Source organism: Oryx dammah, unplaced genomic scaffold, assembly GCF_014754425.2.
Source record: "Oryx dammah isolate SB20612 unplaced genomic scaffold, SCBI_Odam_1.1 HiC_scaffold_28, whole genome shotgun sequence".
In the NCBI taxonomy this organism is placed as follows: Eukaryota; Metazoa; Chordata; class Mammalia; order Artiodactyla; family Bovidae; genus Oryx; species Oryx dammah.
This window is the reverse complement of record NW_024070212.1, coordinates 20,566,934-20,579,290: the sequence shown is the minus strand read 5'-3', so window position 1 is coordinate 20,579,290 and position 12,357 is coordinate 20,566,934. Positions and strand designations below refer to the sequence as shown.

Genomic DNA, 12,357 nt, shown 5'->3' with positions numbered 1-12,357 from the left:
GAGTACACTACTATATATAAAATTAACAACAAGGTCCTACTGTATAGCACAGGGAATTATAATCAATATCTTATAATAACCCATAAGGAAAAAGAATGTGAAAATTACATATGTATAACTATATAGAGATAGAGATATATAACTGAATCACTGTCTACCAGAAACTGAAACAACATTGTAAATTAACTATAATTCAGTTCTTAAAAACTCATTAAAAAAAAAAAAACAACTCCAGTTTTTTCTTCTATGAAGTACAGATACTAACAACGTTAGAGTATTTCTTGGAGACTTAAAAAGACATTTGTAGATCACCCAGAACCTGACGAACCCTCAATAGAAAATAACATTATTGTGGTTTTTGCAAGAACAAGACCTCTTAATTTATGGGCACATGTTGTACAAGCAAGCTCATGGAAATAAACAGGCTAGACGTACACAGTGGGCAACTCTGTTCAGGAGTTCAGAATGTTTGGGGTATCATGGATGGCATTTTTGCCCACACACAACACAGCATTTTGTGCAAGTGGTCAGGAACAGAAAGGTAAAAAGACATCCCAATGCTTTCCATTTTTTTTCCTATCATGTCACATGGAGAAATTAGTAACAGTTGCATAGCTCATCACTAGAGTAAACAGATGAGGCTTTTTAAGGTGGAGTGACCTGCCTAGGGCCAACTATCCCAAGCTCTGCCCACACTCCCCAGAGGGTAAGGGGATCAATATTTGGGTATGCTTGTAGAAAACAAGAAAACATCATTGAGGGCTTCCCTGGTGGCTCAGTGGTAAAGAATCTGCCTGCCTAGGAAACAGGTTGGATCCCCGATCTGGGAAGATCCCACAGGGCACAGAGCAACAAAGCCATGTGCCACAATTGTTGAGCCTACGCTCTAGAGCCCAGTAACTGCAACAACTGAGCCCACATACCACAGCTACTGAAGCCCACACTCTCTAGAACCTGAGCTCTGCAACAAGAAAAGCCACTGCAGTAAGAAGTCTGTGCGCCACAACTGAAGACCAGCCCTGCACTCTGCAAACAAGAAAAGCCCAGGCAGTAATGAAGACCCAGCACAGCCAAAAAACAAATAAAAATACTTTAAAACTCATTGAGAGCAACTAAGTAAAATTAAGCAAATGAAGATTTTACCATATCCATTGATTGAAACTTCAGCACTAAGATAGTTCTCCAAACTGATCTACAGATTATTGAATTTCTAATCAAATTTCCCACAGGGATTGTTTGTTTTTTGGTGAAACTCGACAAACTGTTTCTGAAAAATAAGAATAAGGAAGGAGTTGTTCTCCTGGGTAGCAAGATACTAGAGAGACAATAATTACTACAATATGGCATGGCCGCAAGGTAAACTGTAACACTGGAAAGCCCCCAGACAGACCCATACAAATAGAAGCAATATGACAAAAACGGAGGAAAAGGCAGGTCTTTTTTCAATAAATTGCTCTGCTGTATTCCTTTCGGGTCTGGTTTATTTCATTCAATATGATATTTGTGAGATTCATCCATGTTGTTGTGTGTAGTTGTAGTTCATTTGTCTTCATCCTGGGATTCTGTTATGTAATGTCCAAACAATAGTCGGAACTTGGGGTGATGCCTGCCCAGGTGGCAACACAGTATCCACAATTGGAAGGGATCTATATCTTGGCATTGGCATACTTCAAGAATCTTGGATCTCTCCACCTCAATTGTTTTTATTGTGGTAAAAGTATACATAACATACAATTTACCATTTTAACCATTTTTTAGTGTCAGAGGCATTATGTACTTTCACATTATTGTGCAACAATCACCACCATTCATCTCCAGGACCTCTTTATCTTCCCAAACTGAAACTACACGTCTATTAAACAACTGTCCCTTGTCATCCCCTGGGGCTCTGGCAACCAACATTCTACTCTTTGTCTTTATGAATTTGACTACTCTAGGTACCTTGTACAAGTGGAATCACATGATATTTGTCTTTTTGTGACTGGCCTATTTCACTTTGCAAATATCTTCAAGGTTTATCCATGTTTAGCATGTATTAGAATTTTCCTTTTCAAGACTGAATAATATTCCATTGTGTGTATACACCATATTTTATGTATTCATTCACTCAGTGTTGAGTGGATTACTTTTGGCTATAGTGAATAATGCTGCTATGAACATGAGTGTACAGACATCTGTTTGAGTTCCTGCTTTCAGTGCTTTTGAGTATTTACCCAGAAGTGTAATTGCTGGATTATATGGCAATTTTATGTTTAGTTTTTTGAGGAATTGCGGTACTGTGTTTCCACAGCGGCTGCTCTATCTGCATTATCGTCAACAATGCACGAAACTTCCAATTTTCTCTGTATCTTCACTGACACTTGATATTTTCTGTATTTTTTAAATAATAGTCATCCTAATGGGTGTGAAATGACATCTCATTATGGTTTTGATCTGTATTTCCCAAAAGATAAAAAATGTGCTTATTAAACTTTTGTATATCTTCTTTGGAGAAATGTGTATTCAAGTCCTTTGCCCATTTTTAATCAGATTACTGGATTTTCTGTTATTGAGTTGTACCAATTCAATTTTTTTTACTATGCAAAAAGACTCAAAGAGATGAAGTGACTTAACCAAGTCACTTAACCCCAAGTTCAGAGCAGGGCCATGGATAAAAAACTTGGGATTTTAGGGATACAAAGATGGTTAATATCTACAAATCAATCAGTGTGATAAAACACATTAACAAAAGGAAGGATAAAAATCACATGATCATCTCAACTGACACAGAAAAAATGACAAAATTCAACATCCATTCATTTTAAAGTCTCATCAAAGTTGGTATAGAGGGAATATATCTCAACATAATAAAGGACATTTATGACAGACGCACAACTAACATCATACTGAGTGGTGAAAAGCTGAAAGCCTTTCCTCTAAGATCAAGAATAAGACAAGGATGCTCACTCTCACCACTTCTATTTAACATAGTGTTGGAAGTCCTAGCTACAGCAATCAGAAAGGAAAAAGAAATAAAAGGCATCCAAATTGGAAGGGAAGAAGAATTCACTATTTGCAGATGACATTACACTTAGATAGTACTTTGACAATACTTTGGCTACCTGATGTGAAGAGCCAACTCACTGGAAAAGACCCTGATGCTGGGAAAGATTGAGGGCAGGAGGAGAAGGGGGTCACAGAGGATGAGACATTTGGATGGCATCATTGACTCAATGGACATAAGTTTGAGCAACCTCCAGGAGATAGTGAAGGACAGGGAAACCTGGCGTGCTGCCATCCATGGGGCTGCAAAGAGTAGTACGTGACTGAGAAACTGAACAACAATGACAACAAATGACACTAGAAAACCCTAAAGTTTCCACAGAAAGTTGTTAGAACTTATAAATGAGTTTGGTAAAGTTGCAGGATACAAGGCAAATATGTAGAAATCTGCTATTTTTCTATATACTAATAATGAACTATCTGAAAGAGAAAATAATAAAACAATCTTGTTCAAAACTGCATCAAAAAGCATAAAGTACCAAGGAGTAAACTTAAGGAAGGAGGTGAAATAACTGGAAACTACAAAACACTGATGAAGGAAATTAATGATACAAATAAATAGAAAGTTATCTCATGCTCTTGCATTGGAAGAATTAATATTGTTGAAATGTCTATAACTACCCAAAGTAATCTACACATTTAATGCAATCCATATCAAAATGCCTATGACCTTTTTCACAGAGCTAGAACAAATAATCCTAAAATCTATATGGAACCACAAAGGACCCTGAATTACCAAAGCAATCTTGAGAAAAAAGAACAAAGCTGAAAGTATCACTCCCTAACTTCAGACTATAGACTGTACTACAAAGCTACAGTAATCAAAACAGTATGGTACTGGCACAAGGCATACATTGGAACAGAAAATAGAGCCCAGGAGTAAATCCACACACAAGGGCAATTAATCTAGGACATACAATGAGGAAAAGACAGTCTCCACAATAAGCAGTGCTAGGAAAACTGGAGAGCTACATGCAAAAGAATGAGATTATAACATTGTCTCATACCTTATATAAAAATAAACTCAAAATGAATTAAAGACCTAATTGTAAGACCTGAAACCATAAAACCATAAAACTTGTAGAAGATAACATAGGCAGAATACTCTTTGACATAAATTGTAGGAATTTTTTTTTTATCTATCTCCTAAAGTAAAAGAAAAGAAAAAAAATTTTTAATGAGACCTAACTCATCTTGCACGCTAGTAAAGTAATGCTCAAAATTCTCTAAGCCAGGCTTCAACAATATGTGAACTATGAACTTCCAGACGTTCAAGCCGGTTTTAGAAAAGGCAGAGGAACCAGAGATCAAATTGCCAACATCCGCTGGATCATGGAAAAAGCAAGAGAGTTCCAGAAAAACATCTATTTCTGCTTTATTGACTATGCCAAAGCCTTTGACTGTGTGGAACACAATAAACTGTGGAAAATTCTGAAAGAGATGGGCATACCAGACCACCTGACCTGCCTCTTGAGAAATCTGTATGCAGGCCAGGAAGCAAGAGTTAGAACTGGACATGGAACAAAAGACTGGTTCCAAATAGGAAAAGGAGTACGTCAAGGCTGTATATTGTCACCCTGCTTATTTAACTTCTGTGCAGAGTAACATCATGAGAAACGCTGGGCTGGAAGAAGCACAAGCTGGAATCAAGATTGCTGGGAGAAAATATCAATAACTTCAGATATGCAGATGACACCACCCTTATGGCAGAAAGTGAAGAGGAATTAAAAAGCCTCTTGATGACAGTGAAAGAGGAAAGTGAAAAAGTCGGCTTAAAGCTCAACATTCAGAAAACGAAGATCATGGCATCTAGTCCCATCAGTTCATGGGAATTAGATGGAGAAACAGTGGAAACAGTGTCAGACTTTATTTTTTTAGGCTCCAAAATCACTGCAGATGGTGACTGCAGCCATGAAACTGAAAGACACTTACTCCTTAGAAGGAAAGTTATGACCAACCTAGATAGCATATTGAAAAGCAGAGACATTACTTTGCCAACCAAAGTCCGTCTAGTCAAGGCTATGGTTTTTCCAGTAGTCATGTATGGATGTGAGAGTTGGACTGTGAAGAAAGCTGAGTGCCAAAGAATTGATGCTTTTGAACGGTGGTGTTGGAGAAGACTCTTGAGAGTCCCTGGACTGCAAGGAGATCTAACCAGTCCATTCTAAAGGAGATCAGTCCTGGGTGTTCTTTGGAAGGAGTGATGCTAAAGCTGAAACTCCAATATTTTGGCCACCTCATGCGAAGAGTTGACTCATTGGAAAAGACTCTGATGCTGGGAGGGATTGGGGGCAGGAGGAGAAGGGGACGACAGAGGATGAGATGGCTGGATGGCATCACCAACTAGATGGACGTGAGTCTGAGTGAACTCCGGCAGTTGGTGATGGACAGGGAGGCCTGGCGTGCTGCAGTTCATGGGGTCACAAAGAGTCAGACACAACTGAGCGACTGAACTGAACTGGACTGAATAAAGCTTAAAAGCTTTGCACAGTAAAGGAAACCATCAACAAAATGAAAAAATAATCTATTGAATGGGAGAAAGTATTTGCAAATGATATGACTGATAAAGGATTAATATCCAGAATAGATAAACAGCTCATACAACTCAATATCAAAATAAACTATTCTGATTCAAAAATGGGCAAAAGACCTGAACAGACATTTTTCAAAAAAGAAGAAATATGGATGGCCAACAGGAATATGAAAACGTACTCAACATCACTAACCATCAGAGAAATGTAAATCAAAACAATAATGAAATCCCACCTCACACCTGTCAAAATGATTATCATCAGAAATTCTACAAATAATAAATGCTGGAAAAGGTGTTGAGAAAGGAGACCCTTCAGCTGTTGGTGGGAATGTAAACTGGTGCAGCCACTATGGAGAACAATAGGCAGTTCCTCAAAAAACTAAAACTAGAACTACCATATGATACAGCAATTCTCCTGTTAGGCAAACATTTGGAAAAAGTGAAAACATTAATTTGAAAAAATACATGTACCCCAATGTTCATAACAGCATTGTTTATAATAACCAAGATATGGAATCAACTTGAGTATCTATTAACAGATGAATAAATGAAGAAAATGTGGTATATAAAATGGAATACTAGCCATAAAAATGAATGAAATTCTGCCATTTGCAACAGTGCAGATGGACCTAGAGAGCATTATGCATTTGTGTGTGTTATCACTTGTATGTGGAATCTAAAAACCAACACAAATAAATAAATATAATAAAACAGACTCACAGATGTAGAAACAAACTAGTGGTTACAGGTGGGAGAGGAAAGGGGGAGGGGCGAGATAGGGTATGGGATTAAAAGTTTAAAAGGACTATGTCTAAAATAAGTAAGCAATAAGAATATATTGTATAGCACAGGGAAATATAGCCATTATTTTGCAATAACTTTAAATAGCATATAATCTATAAACATATTGAATCACTATGTTGTATACCTGAAACTAATATTGCAAATCAACTATAGTTCAATAAAAAATAAATCCAAGGCCAATGTCCTTCTACTACACCAGTCTGCCTGGTTTAGTACAAGATTCTAGCCTCCACCCTTTACATTTCAGATAAATCCCTGATACATTCATATTTTTACCCCAACTTCAGATCTGATTATCCTTGTCTTTTTAGTAGCTCATTAACTTACGTGGAGCCTGATATTTTAAGCTCCAGTGGTTTTCTGCCCCTGACAGTCAATGTTTATGACAGTCTCCTCTGTTACTCCCTAGATTACTCTGGCCTCATCCAACACCTGAAGAAGCATTCTGTTTAGTCTGCATACCTTTGGAGGAATTTATTAGGCCAGGGTCCAGATACAGAGTTGAGATAAATGTTTTACAGCAGTACCAGGCAATGGGCAGGAGAAGGGCAAAGTCATGGTCCTCAGTGGGTTCACACGCTGTGGCTCCACATAATTGCTGAGTTACACTTTCTAGTGATTTTTCAGCAACCAGGTGGCAGGTCGAGGCAGGTCTGAGGACCCCCAGAGAGCTGTGACTTATTAATACTTGGAAGTTGGCTACAAAGGATACTTTAGTAGTTATTCCCTCCCTCTTCCTTTTCCCAGCTGTGGGGTCAGAATACACAGTACTTTTCCACTGGTAGGGGCGGGGGCGGGAAACAGGTGCCGAGCAAGAGCAGGCCATGTCCTCGGTTCCTGAATGCATCAAAGTCTGGATACTCTTGGAATACCGATTAGGGTCTATCTTTACCTCTTTCTGAAAGACACAAAAATGGAGGATCAATGGTCCTTGGGGAGTTTCCAGCTTCTCAGGGGCCCCAAAGGGACAAGCTTAGGGGCAGGTAAACAAGGAAAGTGCCAGAGACCTCAAGGCCACAGCCTCAGCCTGACTCCAGCTCTCACAGGGAAACTGAGGACCATCGCATTCGGGAGTGAAAGGCCAATGAGAGAGAGTCAAGACAAGGAACAGATTAATGGACCCAAGTCTGTGGCATGATTTAAAAGACACCCCTGCCTCAAAGTACTGCCTCCTTCAGGATGGTCTCAGGACTTCTTGACACTCTAGTTAAGAGAACCAACTAATTCATGTGCATACTATTATTTTTCCCCATTGCTTAGAATTTTAATATGCCAGAAACACACACATACAATACTCACCTTCATTATCCACTGAAGAAAGTACCTCTTCTCAGAAGCCCCAGTCAGATTAAAGATGATCCCAACTGATATGCCATAAGGTGGTATACAGCCTCTATGCCCCCAGCTACAGGAGTGCCACAGTGGATCCCTTGCTAAACAGTATCTTTTTCCTTTCCCCTAGATCAGCCTGGAAATATTCCAGAGGACAAAATGTTAAGTCCCTGATTCAAAGACTTGGGCATCAGGAGGCCTGGGATTCCTAGGGGCTGTAGGAAGGCTGAAGAAGTGCAGATGTCACAAAATGCAGGAGGCTAGTTTCCTCAACCCCTTTGGCCAAAGACAGAGCGTGGCAGGAGACTTACAACAGATCTCAGGACTGGAACTCATTCCTGCCACTTGTGGGGGCAGCTGTCAAGAGGCCATAAGCAGAGAAAGATGGGGATCTGCAGCTTCAAAGCCACGTGCTGTGTGACTCTGTTGTCTAATAGGCAGTGAACTGCAGAAAGGAGCCGTCTTCCTATTTGCTCACATGGCACAGTGTGGCTTTGTGGTGGCAGTGAGGGGGTACCCCTGCCCGGAAGACACACAGAGCTGTGACTGCAGCCATTTCTGCCACCAGGCTGCTGTATCCTGAAAAAACCTGGTATATCGCCATATGGATCAGCATGTGGAGCAGGCGGCAGTGTTCAGGCTGCCGAGCCAGCAGTTCTGCAGGAGGGAGGCCTGGCTGCAAAGGAACTGGTGTGTCCTCTGTGACCAGGAAGAGGTGAGACACTCTCCTGTACACCAGTGACTTGGGCAGATTTCTTTCTGCCTTCAGTTTAAAACTTGAGGTCATTATTCCCACTAAGCCATTCACTACAGACTGGAAATTGGGATTGAAACTGTGAGAGGCATTGCTCGCAGAGCCTGCCTTGTCACCCTAATACCTACACCCCTGAAGCTGCCACGCCATCCCCATAAAAAACAGCCCTGACTCTCTCCTCAGATGTTACCAAGGACTCTGGGCAAGAGGCCAGTAGAGACAGAGGCAGGGGGTGGGGACTGAAATACCTACACAGCTTTGCTCTAAATGCCCTCTGGCCCTGAAGTTTGTTTTCCTTCCAGAAAACTATTGGCTGTACCAAAGGGGTCAGTTTACCCTTCCCCAGGGGAGACGCTGGGTCTCCCACCAGGCCCATGGAGCCAGGAGAGGCAGAGGCCAAGACAGAGAAAAGAAGTAGATCCCTTTTCTCTGTCAGCCTCTGACATGCTTCTTCACATGGCCTGTTGTCCGGGTTGCTCTCACAGCAGTCACAAAGCAAGTGTAAGCCCCAGGTCAGACCCAAGGTCAGAGTGATCTCCCCAGCCAACACCCCCCACACAGTAAGAGCCCCATGTGGAGGCAGCCAGGGGAGCTTCAAGGGGAAATGTGACAGAATAACAAGTTTTTCCTTATGTGCAGATGTGGCCTCAGGCATTTCATTGCCTAAAAGTCTGATGGGGTCAAGTGAAATGTGGAAATTAGCCACAAAAACTGAAGTGATCTTTGGCGGCAGTGAGTATACTAGGCTCCAGCTATGCTGAGGCGAGTGGCAGGTCTGAGCCCATGCACAGTTGACAAGGGGCTTTACAAACCAGACTCTGTCTGGAACAGAGTAACAAAAAGAAGGAAATATTGACACTGTGCCCTAAGGAATAGGTGAAGAGACTAAGGATATCTATCCCAGAAAGAAGAAATGTTGGCTAAAATGATGAACTTTCTTCAGTGATTTGATGAGATCCCGCATAGAGAAGGGTTTCCCTGGTGGCTCAGACAGTAAAGAATCCACCTGCAATGTGGGAGACCTGGGTTCCGTCCCTGGGTGGGGAAGATCCCCTGGAGAAGGACATGGCAACCCACTCCAGTACTCTTGCCTGAAGAATCCCATGGACAGAGGAGCCTGGTGGGCTATAGTCTACAGGGCGCAAAGAGTCAGACAAGACTGAGAGACTAACACACACACACGGAGAAGGAAATCCGGGTCATGCTAAAACTCACCATTTACTGAGTACTTACTATGTGCCAAAAAAACAAGCTAATTATTTTATACGCACTTTCTCATTTAATCTAAACATCTTATTTAGATATTTTAGAAACATATTATTTCCATTCTACAGATCAGAAAATTCAGAAAAGCTGAGAGACTTGCCCAAGGTCACATACCTAGTGGGAGAGTAAGGAGATGAGCCCGGGCCTGTGACTCAGCCACCATCCACAGACATGTTCTGTGTGGCTCTCTCAGCACAATTAGGAGCAATGGTTGGGTGGAAGTAAAAGGAAGACAGTTCTGAAGGCAACAGGAGCGAGAATTTTCAAACAACCGGAGGGTTCAACAAGGAATAGTGGGTGGATGCTGTGAGCCACACACAACTAGAGATGAAGGCTGAGGATTCAAGAAGTATTAAATAACACAGTTGTCAAGAATTACAGCAACAGCAGCACCTGGGAACTTATTAGGATCCCAGATCCTTGGACCCACCACAACCCTACTGAATCAGAAACTCTGTGGCTGGGCCCAGACATGTGTATTTTACCAAACAGTCCAGGTAATTCTGATACACAATCAGTTTTGAGAACCACTGACAAGGAAGCGTCAATACTCTGCCAGGGACTGTACTAGATGACTGTGTTTGTCCCTTCCGTCTCTAACACATCACAGTTCTACAGAAGTGAGAGGCAAGTATGGTTTAACAGCTAACCAGATTTTCTTTTAACACAGAGCACTTTATAGTAATATCTTGGAAACAATGTATCAGCTGTTAAATTGTGTTATTGGACTCAGGTACCTCAGACACAAGAAGGCTGACAAGATAAATATCTGGGAGCTGTGGACAATGGGGCTGCCCCTCTAGCCAGCAAGCAACCTACATTCTAGCCACCTCAGCCACTTCACTGGTTTCCAAACAAGCCCCGAGTGTCCCCACTCCTTGTTCATTCCTATTGTTCTTCTATCTGAAAAGCACTTACCTTTTGAAATTCTCTCTTCTTTAAAAGCTCAATTCAAATGTCACCGTTCGTGAAAGTGCCCAACAGCGTCTGGTGCACGGGTTAGTCTCTCTTCCCGCTTTCCTTCCTGGGTGTCCTCTCACTTCTGGGTGACTTGCAGCACCTGGTGCAGTCAGTCGGCTCTGGCTCACAGGGGTGGGGCCTCAGCAGAGCGTGTTCTCCTGAGAGGAGGCTGGCACTGAGGCACATCGACCCCTCAGTGCCTACCATACAATGATGCTCAGTGAGGAGGGATCAGAAGCGGCATCTTAGGAAAATGATTTAGGCAACTATTTACAAGATGCACAGATGCCGCCTCACTGTGAGAAAGAAGCCCTCCATGATGCAGTTTCTAGCCCTGAGGTCTTTGCAGAACTCTGAGGTTTTTGTAGTAACCAGTGTGAATACATATCTATGCCGTTGGGGCTCAGGGGGCCCACCTTCGTGCATCTACAGCCCTGTTATGTTCAACTCCTCTTCATGTTCAGAACAGTCTTTGTTATATAATCGCTGGATGGTGAGAAATGCTGAATGCCCTCACAGCCAACCTTCTAAGTACTCCACAGAGACCAGCATGGACAAATCTCCTTTTTAGGGAACAAGGAGGTCATAAATTTGACCACGATTGAATGGACAGCAAAGAAGGATACTGGGTTACCAGATACCAGGTCCAATTTAAGAGTTCATGTCAGCAGGGCCAGGTGTCCTGTGGGCCGTGGTGGGCTGGCCTTGTGACCAGGATGCTGGTGAGAGACATGGAAAGGGGATGAAAGATCCCCCTTCTCAACAAGGGTTTCTATACCAGAGGCTCCTGGAATGGACTCATTCTGAATACTGAAAGCTGAATACTTCAGTGGAATAACAAGATGTTCCTGATGTATGTCTCGCCTGACAACGCCCAGACAATGGTTTCCTTGTCCACTGAAAGGCCCTCAAACTCCAGAAGTCCTGTTACTATTTTGGGGTGGGGCACAGAGTACTAAAAACAGGAATTCCCTGTCCACAGAAGTGGAGAGGGACTCTAGTCATGAAAAACGTCACCCAACCCAATTAGGGCTCCTGGGTAGCCCAGCACTGGTTGGCAATCATGGTAGAGTTTGCTGCAGAACCAGGGGATTCCTGTTGTGCTGAGTCCCCACTGGCACAGGGCCTGGCCCAGCCTTGCAGAGGTTAGAGTCCAGAGTTTCTCATTCTCAGACCAATGCTCTTCCTACCAAAGTACACAATCTAGGTTTAGGAATAATCGTCACGGTCTCCCCAGCCATCAACAACCAAGGAGGAATAGAACCGAATGGAAATGGGTGAGGGGGTCACGAGTGAAGAAATAACGTCAGTCACCCAGCCCCTCACCTCTACGTATAGGACCATTTTGACTGCCACCACCCCTCATCTCCCTTGTCCCCCCCCCCCCACCTCCCTGCATCACTCCTGGCCCATCTTCCCCTTCACCTTGAAGCAGCTCTGTTCTCTGTCCTGTGCTGTGCTTAGTCGCTCAGTCATGTTGGACTCTGCAATCCTATGGACTGTAGCCCACCAGGCTCCTCTGTCCATGGAATTCTCCAGGCAAGAATACTGGAGTGGGTTGCCATGCCCTCCTCCAGGGGATCTTCTCAACCCAGGGATCAAACCCAGGTCTCCCACATTGCAGGTGGTTTCTTTACCATCTGAGCCAAGACCCAGTAATTAGACT

The 12,357-nt window shown here is 42.6% G+C and overlaps 1 protein-coding gene across 1 annotated transcript in view; it reads right to left on the bottom strand.

Annotated features, from left to right (window-relative positions):
• Positions 1-10,807, bottom strand: part of PDZK1 (PDZ domain containing 1) — a 55,634-nt gene extending 44,827 nt beyond the window's left edge. The window contains exon 1 of the mRNA XM_040230858.1: positions 10,650-10,807. The gene's annotated coding sequence lies outside the window, so the exon portion shown is untranslated. The remainder of the gene's footprint in view (positions 1-10,649) is intronic.
• Positions 10,808-12,357: the final 1,550 nt, after the last annotated feature.